The sequence below is a fragment of the Apostichopus japonicus genome, chromosome 23, assembly GCF_037975245.1.
Source record: "Apostichopus japonicus isolate 1M-3 chromosome 23, ASM3797524v1, whole genome shotgun sequence".
Classification (NCBI taxonomy): domain Eukaryota; kingdom Metazoa; phylum Echinodermata; class Holothuroidea; order Aspidochirotida; family Stichopodidae; genus Apostichopus; species Apostichopus japonicus.
In genome coordinates, this window is record NC_092583.1 from 5,812,764 (window position 1) to 5,825,372 (window position 12,609).

The following is a 12,609-nucleotide window of genomic DNA, read 5'->3' on the forward strand; positions in this document are numbered from 1 at the left end:
CGGGGAATTGTTACACACAATTCCCTAGTATAGTACGTACGAGCATTACGACTCGGCAATCTAGCTAGCGCTGTATATGTGAACAGTGTACTCGGCTTCATACAGTACTGTAGATCAGTGTGTATATATATATTGTACATACTGCTTGTATACTACTGTATCATGTAGATCAGTATCTGTCTACATTGTTTACAGTACTGGGAGTCGAGTTTCAGTGTGTTGCCATAGGGATGATTTGCACACAGCATTTCGCTCCCATCAAGCGATGCTTCTCTCGGATTCATTGTATAGACCCTTTAAGGTCAGTAACTGTCATTGTCATTAGACCTGTTGTATTAATGCGATTCATCCTTAAATTTAAGGTCAGTAACTGTCATTGTCATTAGACCTGTTGTATTAATGCGATTCATCCTTAAATTTAAGGTCAGTAACTGTCATTGTCATTAGACCTGTTGTATTAATGCGATTCATCCTTAAATTTAAGGTCAGTAACTGTCATTGTCATTAGACCTGTTGTATTAATGCGATTCATCCTTAAATTTAAGGTCAGTAACTGTCATTGTCATTAGACCTGTTGTATTAATGCGATTCATCCTTAAATTTAAGGTCAGTAACTGTCATTGTCATTAGACCTGTTGTATTAATGCGATTCATCCTTAAATTTAAGGTCAGTAACTGTCATTGTCATTAGACCTGTTGTATTAATGCGATTCATCCTTAAATTTAAGGTCAGTAACTGTCATTGTCATTAGACCTGTTGTATTAATGCGATTCATCCTTAAATTTAAGGTCAGTAACTGTCATTGTCATTAGACCTGTTGTATTAATGCGATTCATCCTTAAATTTAAGGTCAGTAACTGTCATTGTCATTAGACCTGTTGTATTAATGCGATTCATCCTTAAATTTAAGGTCAGTAACTGTCATTGTCATTAGACCTGTTGTATTAATGCGATTCTTCCTTAAATTTAAGGTCAGTAACTGTCATTGTCATTAGACCTGTTGTATTAATGCGATTCTTCCTTAAATTTAAGGTCAGTAACTGTCATTGTCATTAGACCTGTTGTATTAATGCGATTCATCCTTAAATTTAAGGTCAGTAACTGTCATTGTCATTAGACCTGTTGTATTAATGCGATTCATCCTTAAATTTAAGGTCAGTAACTGTCATTGTCATTAGACCTGTTGTATTAATGCGATTCATCCTTAAATTTAAGGTCAGTAACTGTCATTGTCATTAGACCTGTTGTATTAATGCGATTCATCCTTAAATTTAAGGTCAGTAACTGTCATTGTCATTAGACCTGTTGTATTAATGCGATTCATCCTTAAATTTAAGGTCAGTAACTGTCATTGTCATTAGACTTGTTGTATTAATGCGATTCATCCTTAAATTTAAGGTCAGTAACTGTCATTGTCATTAGACTTGTTGTATTAATGCGATTCTTCCTTAAATTTAAGGTCAGTAACTGTCATTGTCATTAGACTTGTTGTATTAATGCGATTCTTCCTTAAATTTAAGGTCAGTAACTGTCATTGTCATTAGACTTGTTGTATTAATGCAATTCATCCTTAAATTTAAGGTCAGTAACTGTCATTGTCATTAGACTTGTTGTAGTAATGCAATTCTTCCTTATATTTAAGGTCAGTAATTGTCATTGTCATTAGACCTGTTGTATTAATGCAATTCTTCCTTAAATTTAAGGTCAGTAACTGTCATTGTCATTATACTGTTAGTCACACCTAAGCTTTTTGCTGCACTACTAAGATCAAGTATGTTGTGCACATTCACTTAACAGTATTTCACAGTAAAAAAAAAATAATACTCATATTACAACTTCCACAAGGCATTCCTTGAACTTCAGTTTTCCATTGATATCTATTCACCAGCAAACTCATGACAGTAACGATGAATTTGAAGTGACTTTACCTGTATTGGAAGATGACTTGATAACAGCCATTGGTGAAGATCTTCAAGATGTAAGTCATAAATTCGAAAAACTTTTGAATATATCACAATTGTGGGTATTATAAATGATGTACTAAATATAAATTCAAATAAAATAAATTTCTCAATATCTGTTGATATGTCAACAAACATATACTTATAATATTTATAGCTTGCTGTGCATGTTTTTAGTAACATGTCAGCAGGGGCAGTAGATGAAGAATCTTTTACATGGTAAGTCTTATATGGCACCTCTGGACCATTTCATGCATGTGGTCAGTATGATTGAAATTTTTGCAGTTGTGGCATCATTTCCCCACAATATCACCCTTCAAAGTAGGTATATAGGCTGCCATTTGGACATGTGACCAAACACCATGGTAGGGGTATCATGTTGTACCTTGTAGACCACTTGTCAAATACAGGGGGGTATATGATGGTAAAACTATTTAGGGGTTATTCTATAGCCCACAAGAGGACAGTATATCCATTTCCCTTAACATAAGTCCAGAGCGCATTTCATATCCCATTTTCGGAGTCTTTGTTTACCACCATACATTTAGTGTTAATATATATGGCACCAATGCTATCATGGTATAGTAACAAAAGTAACAAAATTATGCATTCTATAAGGGAGGATGCTCCAAATATATTTTGCATTGGTTCACTGCAAGCCAAGGGTGGAGGAGGGGTAAAGTGGTGGCTGGAAACAGGGGAAATGTTTTGGAGTGGTGTAACACTATAAATAGGCACAGTTATTGGTGAAATACCCAGGAATACTAACTATGACATTAATGTACTGGTTACCAAAGACAAAAGGAAGGGGTCCACACCCCCTCCCCTTACTGCCATGAAAAACAAAGGGAAATCATTCACAGCCCCCACCCCCAATTGGTGTGTATGTTCACCTCTATATATATTTAGTGTTATCAGATATCGCATTAATGTTTTTAAGGTTTAAATCTGGTTTAAAGAAACAAAATTATGCAATCGATATAGGCGGCAGCTCCTGATGTGATTCTGCATGTCAGTGGTTGATGGAGTGGGGGGGGGGATGGGGTTGTGAATAAGGTTGGTGACTGGGCACAAAGGGGAAAGTGTAATGTTGAAACAGCACAGTATATATAGGCAAAGCTATTGTAGTGAAATTTCCTTGAATACTAACTTTGATGCAATGTACAGGTAAACCATAGACAATAGGTAGGGCAGGACGCCATGTCCAATTAGCTGCATGCAAAACAAAGGGAACTTATTCAGAGTCCTTACAAATGGGGTGTATGTAAACCTCTATATATATATTTATATAGTGTTATCAGATATGGCATTAATGTTTTAAAGGTTTATTTCTGGTGTAAAGGAAAGAAATGCAATAGATAAGGGAGGCAGCTTCCAATGGTATATTGCATTGCTTCACTTCACGCAATGGTTGGAGGATGGGGAGGTAAGGGTGGGGCTGGACTCAAGGGAGAAAATGTATCGGAGTTGTGTAACATTATATATAGGCAAAGTTATTGTAGTGATATATCCTACAATACTTACTTTGATGTAATGTACAAACAAAAGGAAGGCCAGCACGTCCCCTCCCCTTAAGCAGCATGAAAAAACAAAGAGATATAATTCACAGCCCCCAAAAGTGGGGTGTATGTTAACCTCTCCATACATTTAGCATATGCAGATATGGCATTAATGTTGTAGGCTGGTCCTAATCTGGTGTGAAAGAAACAAAATGATGCAATTATTAAGGGAAGAAGCTCCCATTGTGATTTTGCATTGGTTCTCTGCATGCTAGGGGGAGAGGATGGGTAAGGTTGGCCCCTGGACATTAAAGGTAAAATGTTTTGGAGTGGTGTAACATCATATAGGCAAAATTATTTGCGAGATTATCCTGGAATACTAACTTTCAAGTTAATGTGCAGGTAACCCATAGACAACTGGTAAGGCAGCACATCCCAGGCCTCTCCTTAGTTGCATAAAAAACAAATGGAAATGATTCACAGCCCCCCCCCCAGCACATCCCAGGCCTCTCCTTAGTTGCATAAAAAACAAATGGATATGATTCACAGCCCCCCCCCACCCTCACTTCGCAAGTCAGAAAACCCATTTTTCATTTTCAAATGAGAAAAAAATCTCATTTGGAGCACCAAATTGCATCTAAGGCCAGGTGAAAATGCAAAATTATATACAAAATGGAGTGGGTGGGTTGAAGTGTGCTATATTGCACCAAATTGCATCTGAGGCCACCTGGAAATGCAAAAAAAATCCAAAGGGGAGGGGGTCACCCCCTCCCGTTAAACCCCTCCCCCAGGCCGGCCATCAGTCTTCAGCCCGCCCACTAAAAATAACTTCCTACGCCACTGGATCTATCCCACTGCAAACACTTGTTCGTTGGTTCTTCGGGTACCCAGGGTCCATACCACATACAATGCTTGGAGGAATCATATGGAGACTGGAATTTTAGAGTCTCCAATATTTGGTTTGGGATAAAATTAGTGTATCCGATTGTCCATATCATACATGTTATCTTATTTACTTACTCTATAGGGTGTATATGAGTGTTGGCCATGTGGGAATTTAACTTTCATCCTGAAAAATAGATTTTAAGTGCTATCCATACAGTAGAAATGTTAATGTGCGTGCATTTCCGGCTCCTATTGGGGATAAATCTTAAGATACACACCCGTCAACGGGGATACTCCGCGAAGCAAGGATATCCCCGATTTTACTCATCAAAATACAGTCAAACGGAGTGTCAATAACATGCTCTGAGGTTGTTAGTGAGATCTGAGCATGTTCCCTACTTTCCAGGGTTTAAACGCATTTAGGTGTAAAAAGTGGGCCTGGCATTTTTTCCATACACTGGTGTAAGCCTGTTTCACAACATTCGATTGGCACGCCACAGTTCCCGGGCTCTCCACAGACTGTGTGTACACCGAGGAAGAAACACACAAAGATCGATCAACCAAATGCAAGTAATTTTTTTTTCAAATTTAAAGGAGACGACTTTATAGTTAGAAATCAGCCGACTGGCATATCAATATTATAAAAAGTACACAAACTAGCAAATCTAACAACTTAAATAAATAAGGGTAGAGTCGATGCAGCAACTTAGCCTTAATGTTCACGTTAGGCAAGTATGGGCCTAGCTTTAATTTTAACGTTGCGCAAGGGCGGCGGAACCGGGGGGGAACAGGTGGCACGTGCCCCCCCCACTTTTCCTCAGGTTAAAAATGTGCCCTTTTTCTACAAACAAAATTGAGGTGTCTCAAGTTAGCAAGAGGCCAGGGAACCAGAATGAACACTCGGGAAGGGCTGTTTTTGGCCATCAGAGGGGTTTGTAAAACCAAAAATTTTCTTGTACGCTCCGCGCCAACCGATGGTGGTGCTCCGCTCAGATAGTCGTGCATACAACTTTGCAAATCCTGGCTACGCCCCTGACTTTTAATGAATTTATGTGGGTCAAACTCAAAGCTATTTCGAATGGAAAAAAAATTGTTAAGATATTAACAAGAAATAAACTCTAATTCGAAAGATTCCTACATTATCAACTAGCATTATTTCACCTCATTTTGTCTCAAAAGAAAACTTGTTCCTTGTTTCCCAAGTTGCACATTGGATATTGCAGTGCTAGTATGCATATTTTCCTTGAGAGGGAGTGGGCATTGATGGAGTGATGTGTATACGCAAATAAGATAATACAATCAGAGTTATAAAGGGTACTAAATATCAGGCTGCATCAGTCAAATCGAATTTCTGCAAAGTGCCCTTTGATGTCAGTGCCCACCAGGGACGTAGCCAGGGGGGGAGCAGGGGGAGCGACCGCTCCCCCCCTTTCAGTGTCGATTTTTTTTTTTAAACTGTTGTTTTTTTAGCATGGTATTTTGTCAGTGCTCTTTTGATCTTGAATACTCGTCAGCTCCGTTAACTCGATTATAATCGTAGTAACATTCACGCCTACTGATTCAACTACTAACTTAGTTTGGCAGATGCAATTAGCTAAATTTAGCCTATAGCCTATTACAAGCCTACAGTTGGCCACTGCGTAATAAAATACATATTGCCTACCTAACCGCACTCTATGGAATGTCACGAACCGTATGCACAACAACGTCGACAACGTTCGTTTTCATCCTTTCTATGATTCGTCCTTAGTTGTGCACGAACAGCATGTTATGAAGCTAAGCTAGCAATCGTACGTGATACGCACTTCCTTTAAATAATTATTACACTGCTAACGATAACGATATTTGTTTTTAGGCCACTGCATATCTGGCTATATTATAAAATATGAAAGTTTATATTGTCCATCAGTTAAGTTCGTCAAATGTATTAAAGTCCAGACATTGGACTATAAACAAGAATCATCCTACTGGAAAAATTGTAAAAGAGTACTATGTTTGTCTTTCTGATATATTATGTAAAAGAACATGTAAAAGAATTCAAACAGGAAACAAAATCTGCTGATAATATGATATCCGTGATCAGGGGCGTAGCCAGTATGTAGCACTGTAGGCCCGGGCCTAGTCTTTTTTTGGCCAAGTTATCTTTTTTAAAAACACCCATATTTCAAATCCATAAGTTTGCTGGACGAGTTTAAGAGTCCAGACAGGAATAACTATTGAAATGAACGTAGCAAGAATATGGCTAAATTAGGTGACCTAATTTAGGCTGTCATTTCTATCGCATGCCGTTTCATTCAACACTCTACCCGCTGAAAAAGTCTAGAATCCAATCTTGTCAGTTTTTTTAACTTCTAGTTAAGAACCCGTTTACGCAGATAATATTTCAATTGAGAAAACAGTTGAGAAATTTGCATCAGATGGCAATCGTCGGATAGCTCTCGCCTTCTCTAATATTAGGCTAACTTAAACATTTACAGTTGTATCAAAGACAATTACTGGCTATAGTTGTATCAAAGACATTTCTGGCCTATCTATATATGTATCTACAAGTATCAGCAGTTGAAAAGTAAGACTACTCTGTACATGTACTTTGCTAATTTTAAATACCGAACGATTATGTAGTATTGAATTACGTACTATTTTAACTCGTTTGTTTTTTTTTGGGTTTAAAAGTGATATTGAATGAGGTGTCTCAAGTTAGCAAGAGGCCATGGAACCAGAATGAACACTCGGGAAGGGCCGTTTCCGGCCATCTGGGGGGTTTGTAAAACCAAAAATTTTCTTGTACGCTCCGCGCCAACCGATGGGGGCGCTCCGCTCAGATAGTCGTGCCTACAATTTTGAAAATCCATATCAGTCGCAAAGAGTGCTCCCCCCCTTTCAAATTCCTGGCTACGTCGCTGGTGCCCACCCAGATTAAAAGTGCTTCCGCCGCCCTTGACGTTGCGGTACACCATCAAGTGCCTTTTTAAGTCAGCTACAATTGAACCAAGAGGGGTTTTCAGGTAGAACTTATATTAACAGAAGATAAAATGTATCAATTGGTCAACATGTCATTTTCTTAGATTTTACATGTTTCACTGGGATCCAAAGGAAGTTTAATTAACTGCCATGGAATTGTGGACAACCAACGTTACCATCAGTGCATCGCCTCTCCACATTGACGATCGTGTTATTACTACATGGCTTATGACATAGTTAGACTAAATTAGTACATGCAATGTTACGTATTGTATTTGTGCAGGTGTAGGCCTACATGTAGCCTTACTTTTGGTCCAGTCTTCATTCTATGTGTAATTAACACTTAGAATGAAGACTGGACCAAAAGTATAAGGCTACACAATTATCGGAAAATGTGTAGCATTAACTAGTCCTTGAAAAGCTGTGTCATTTTAAGTGGAAAATGTTCTACATGGAAAGGAGTGGAAGGGGGGGGGGGAGTCCACAACTACATGTATGATGTACAGTATGTTAACACTATTTGGCATCAACTGAAGTTGGCAGAAGACAGTGATTGAAAAATGTAATTAAAAGTTTGCTGTCCATAAATCTTGGTTGACATTTGAAAATTACATGAGATGTTCAGACAAAAACTATGGTTCTCTACATTGCTAATATGCATGATGAAATCTGTTTCCCTGTACAGTAGCAAACATGCGATTGGCATTGGGCAATGGAAAAAGTCACTGTTATCATACAACCTCTTTTTTATCTCGAGGGGAGGTTGATGAACGATAATATTAGTCCATGTGTCAAACCAAAATGTTACGGTATGCTGAAATTACAAAATTAGCTAAACTGTCTACAAACGTTGTCTGTGGTTTTCTGACATGCGAAGCAAGGGGGCGAGATGATACTTCCGCCCCCCATATTGTTCACAGCTCCCCCGGTTTCTACGCCCTTGCCCTCACCAATAACCATAAACTGATTTTATTTACTGCAGGTAGCGGAGTCGTAACAGATCCCTTCTTTGAAAAGGGGGAATTTCTCTTACAATACAGTGGAAATTTGCTTAGGACTACATAAGGAGATTAGCTGGAAAATGAAATACATCTGGGTTCAGATTCTTCATCAAGGGCAAGGAACATTGGTAAGGCATTGGGTATTGTGAGAAGTGTATATACAAAGTCATGTTAAGTTCAAGGTTATTTTTTGTTACTTTTTTCCTAGCAATCCGTAGTTGAAAGAATCTATGAGTTTTATTTTCATACTCGGGAGTCTACAGTTAGTCTTTGTCCCAGAAGGACTTATTTTAGGAGTTCTCATTTCTTTCGGCCCTTTATTGTTAAATCGTTTCTTCTATTGTTCTTGATTTGGAATCCAAATACTTCAGTAAAATCTATCACTCCCAGATGAATTTAAGGCAGGAAAACCCTGGAATTCCCTGGAATATAAGCCAGGAAAAGCCTGGATTTAACCCAGGGAAATCTGGGGAAATTCCTGGGTTTGAAAATGGTAATTTGGAAAGGAAAAGCCTGGTAAAGCCTGGTTTATATAACTCATTTAGAGCCAGGTTAAGGCCGGACAAGCCTGGATGGTTAACCCAGGTGTACCCCGGAAAAGCCAGGTGTCTAGTGTGTGAGTGAAGAGCCAGGAAAAGCCTGGTATGCACACCCAGGATTACCCCGAAAAAGCCAGGTCGCTGTTTATGTCAGTGAGGAGCCAGGAAAAGCCAGGTATGCATACCCAGGATTACCCCGGAATAGCCAGGTGTCCATGCTTACCCAATATAAATTATCTTGCGAGCTAGTTGGCAGTTACTTTTAGCTTATAGGAGGTTAGTGTGTTTGTGATATAGGAAATTTTCATAACTTTGAAATCATGAATTATATGTATAAATGTAAGGGTGTTAGCGACTGAAAATAAATGTTTGTTCTTGATCAGAGAACTCTGGGTTTGGTGTGATGACCAAACACAGAACAAGGCACATAAAAATGGAAAACTCAACTGGATTGGATCAAAATAAATTATAATTATGAATAACAAACAATATACAGCTGATCTGGGCCCAGTCAAAGAATTAAACAAAACAACTTAGAGTCGTGAGGTGCACCCAAATGTTAAAGTAAATACACTTAATTTATAAATCTGTTCTGGTAAGTTGGCGTGCTGGTGACATCAGGTACAGATCTTCCACGACATCAGATCTTCCACGACATCAGTATAGTTGAACAGAATAAATTGTATGATAAATGTCCGATCCCAACAAAATAGTATCCTTTAATTAATAAGCAATAGTGTCCCAGGGTATCCTTTCAGTAAAATAATGTCAGTTATAACAAGTGGTGTCCCGGAATATCCTTTATGGTAAAATAATATCCTCTAAGTAAATAATAACCTTTATAGTAAATAATGTCCTCTATAGTAAATAGCGTGCCAGACTGTCAGGTGAATATCACTCCTTCTATAACATAATAAGGACTACAGTAACTTGATTTTGTAAATTAAGGTTTAAAACAAACTATTCAGCATTAAAACTATATTTCTCCTCTTTTGCAACTGTCTTGATCCAATACTCATGGCCAACTGCCTAACTCCGTATACTCTCACAAAACTCCTTTGTAATTCATATAATATATGTACACAGACCCCATTTCCTGTGAGGGCTAATTTCCAGGAGGAACAAAGATAGGTGCTTAGCAACCCAGAAGAGAAAAGTCTTAATCCGCCCTTTTACGGCCACAAGACAACATACAAATATACTGTACAAATGTATAGCCCTCTGTACAGTGAGCACTGCACAGTACACTAATAAACAAGTAAAACTATGGTACAAAAGAAAACTTTATGTAAGAGCTGACCATCTTACAACTAGCTAATACTGGGTTAAAGGCAAGCTTGGCTTTTCCTGCCTAGCCAGGACAGCATTCCACTCTCTTTTCCTGCCTATTGTGGACTTGTGAGGCTGGGTGAAGCCAGGAAAAAGGCTGGGCTTTAAAAATCCTGGCTTTTCCTGCCTAGCCAGGACAGCATTGCCCTCGCTTTTCCTGCCTAGTGTGGACTTGTGAGGCTGGGTGAAGCCAGGAAAGGCTGGACTTTCAAAATCCTGGCTTTTCCTGCCTAACCAGGACAGCATTGCCCTCCCTTTTCCTGCCTAGCGTGGACTTGTGAGCCTAGATGAAGCCAGGAAAAGGCTGGACTTTCAAAATCCTGGCTACCTGAGGCAGGAATAAAGCTTGGATATCCAGGGAAACCCAGGGTTTTCTTGACTCTTGCTTAAAAGCCATGAATTATTTTCGTCTGAGCTGGAAGAAATGAATCTTATTTGTTTCCGGAACTGTTTCTTATTTAATCTCGTTATTTCAGACTTATCCTTCGGACATAAGAATCTTGTGTAAGGTGCCCACCCTAAAACGAACTAAGTATATTAACTAAAACCCGGCCTTTCAGTCTTTTTGTTGTCATGTAACTGTCAACTTTGCTCTCAAGATTCCATTCTGATCATCAACAACACTTACTCTTAAAAGATGTGAACATTGCAATTCATTTCAGTTCCAGCATTTTCAGTTGCTGTAGGGGAAATCACTCTGGGAGAAGTTGAAATGTATGGCTTACCCTGTATTTGTTATAGCACATGTATCCATTTATTGACCTTAGTTGTGAAAGGTAATTGAGATAAACTGCACCACACATTGAAATAATGTAATCAAGTCGGCATTTGTACCTTCTCTCCAGATAAACAATGTGTAATGTATATGACAGTACTTGGTTTACCTAGGAGTTATTAAGGCTGCAATTTTAATAATTATCTTTATTGATTCATTGTTATGAACAAACACAGCTTTTTCATTTATAGTATTGATGCAACTGAAGAATCAACGTCTGGTCGTAAATTAGGAAGACTAGTAAAACCATGGAGAGAAGAGAGAAGTGAGTGTCAAACTTTCTACCCAGCATTGTGTCTGATTTTGCATCACAGAATATTGAAAGGGGTGAAAAATTGCTATATGGCATTGGAAACTTACCGTGGAAGAACTGCACCCAGGTTAGACTATTTTTTCTAACATAATTATCAATTTGCTTCTTCAGCCGTCTTTGACAACCCACACAAATTATTTCCATCATTTATCACTTTCGCAAACTCTAAAATCATGGAACTGGGACCACTACCACCAGCATCCTACATGGTCCCAGTTTCTTTACCAAAGGGGTATGGCTACATGGTAGGAGTTAATTTCCATCTTCTTTGTATCGTTTACTGTTGTCAAAGAATACAAACTTCAAAGATCTCATAGCCATTCCATTGACCAGACTGTTATATTACAATATATTGAAATCTTAAAGTCAAGTTTTTCATGGAAAATGAAAATGAAAGTTAGTATCGATTAATATTTTTTCCTAACAGACAAAACAAGGCAGAGGAAGTCCCCAACATCCACGTTGTGTGGCAGGAGATGTGTCTCGAAGAGTGTCCGGGAAGTCAAGTAATAAAGGTTAGTCAAAAAACTTACATTTTATCTTCAACACCTATTGTAAAATTTGAAAAAGACTTAATTAACATATATATTATGAACAATTAAATTCACAAGGACAGTAGAGGTGACCCCAGATCAGTGGCGTAGCCAAGGGGGGGTGAGGGGGCGACCATGAAAGCTTGTCGCCCCCAGTAAGAAGGCACCCTCCCAGTAAAGCTTCCCCAGCACCCCCCACTGAAAAAAAACCTGGCTACGCCACTGCCCAAGTTCCCTTAAGTATATCTTGGATGTATCCCCACTTTCAGTGTACACGTTCCTCAATGAACATATATAGATGTATATTCGCTTAAACTATGAGCAGAAGTTATCTAGGCTAAAACACCAGCTTAGAGTTTGGAATGGGCGTGATCTCACACCTATTGGCAGAAACACAATAGTGAAGTCTTTTGCAATCAGCCAACTCGTCTTCCTTTTTCAGGTTCTGCCTAGACCCCCAAAAGACTTTATTAATAAAATCCAAAGCATTATTTTTTACTTTATTTGGAACAGGAATCCGGACAAAGTTAAGAGACTTACTATGTATAACCCAATTGAAAAGGGAGGTTTAAAAATAATACATATTCACAGCTTTGTGGAAGCTCTTAAAACCTCATGGGTCAAGCGTTATTGTAATAATGCCAACACTGGATATTGGAAGCTCTTTTTTCATTCCTCTCTTTCGCCGTTTGCTAAAGAGTTGCTTTTCAAATGTAATTTTCATGTCAAGGATATTTTCAGTATCAAAAATATCTTCATTAAGCAAATTTGCATGGCTTGGAGTAAAGTTACCTTTAAGAATCCTTCAGTTC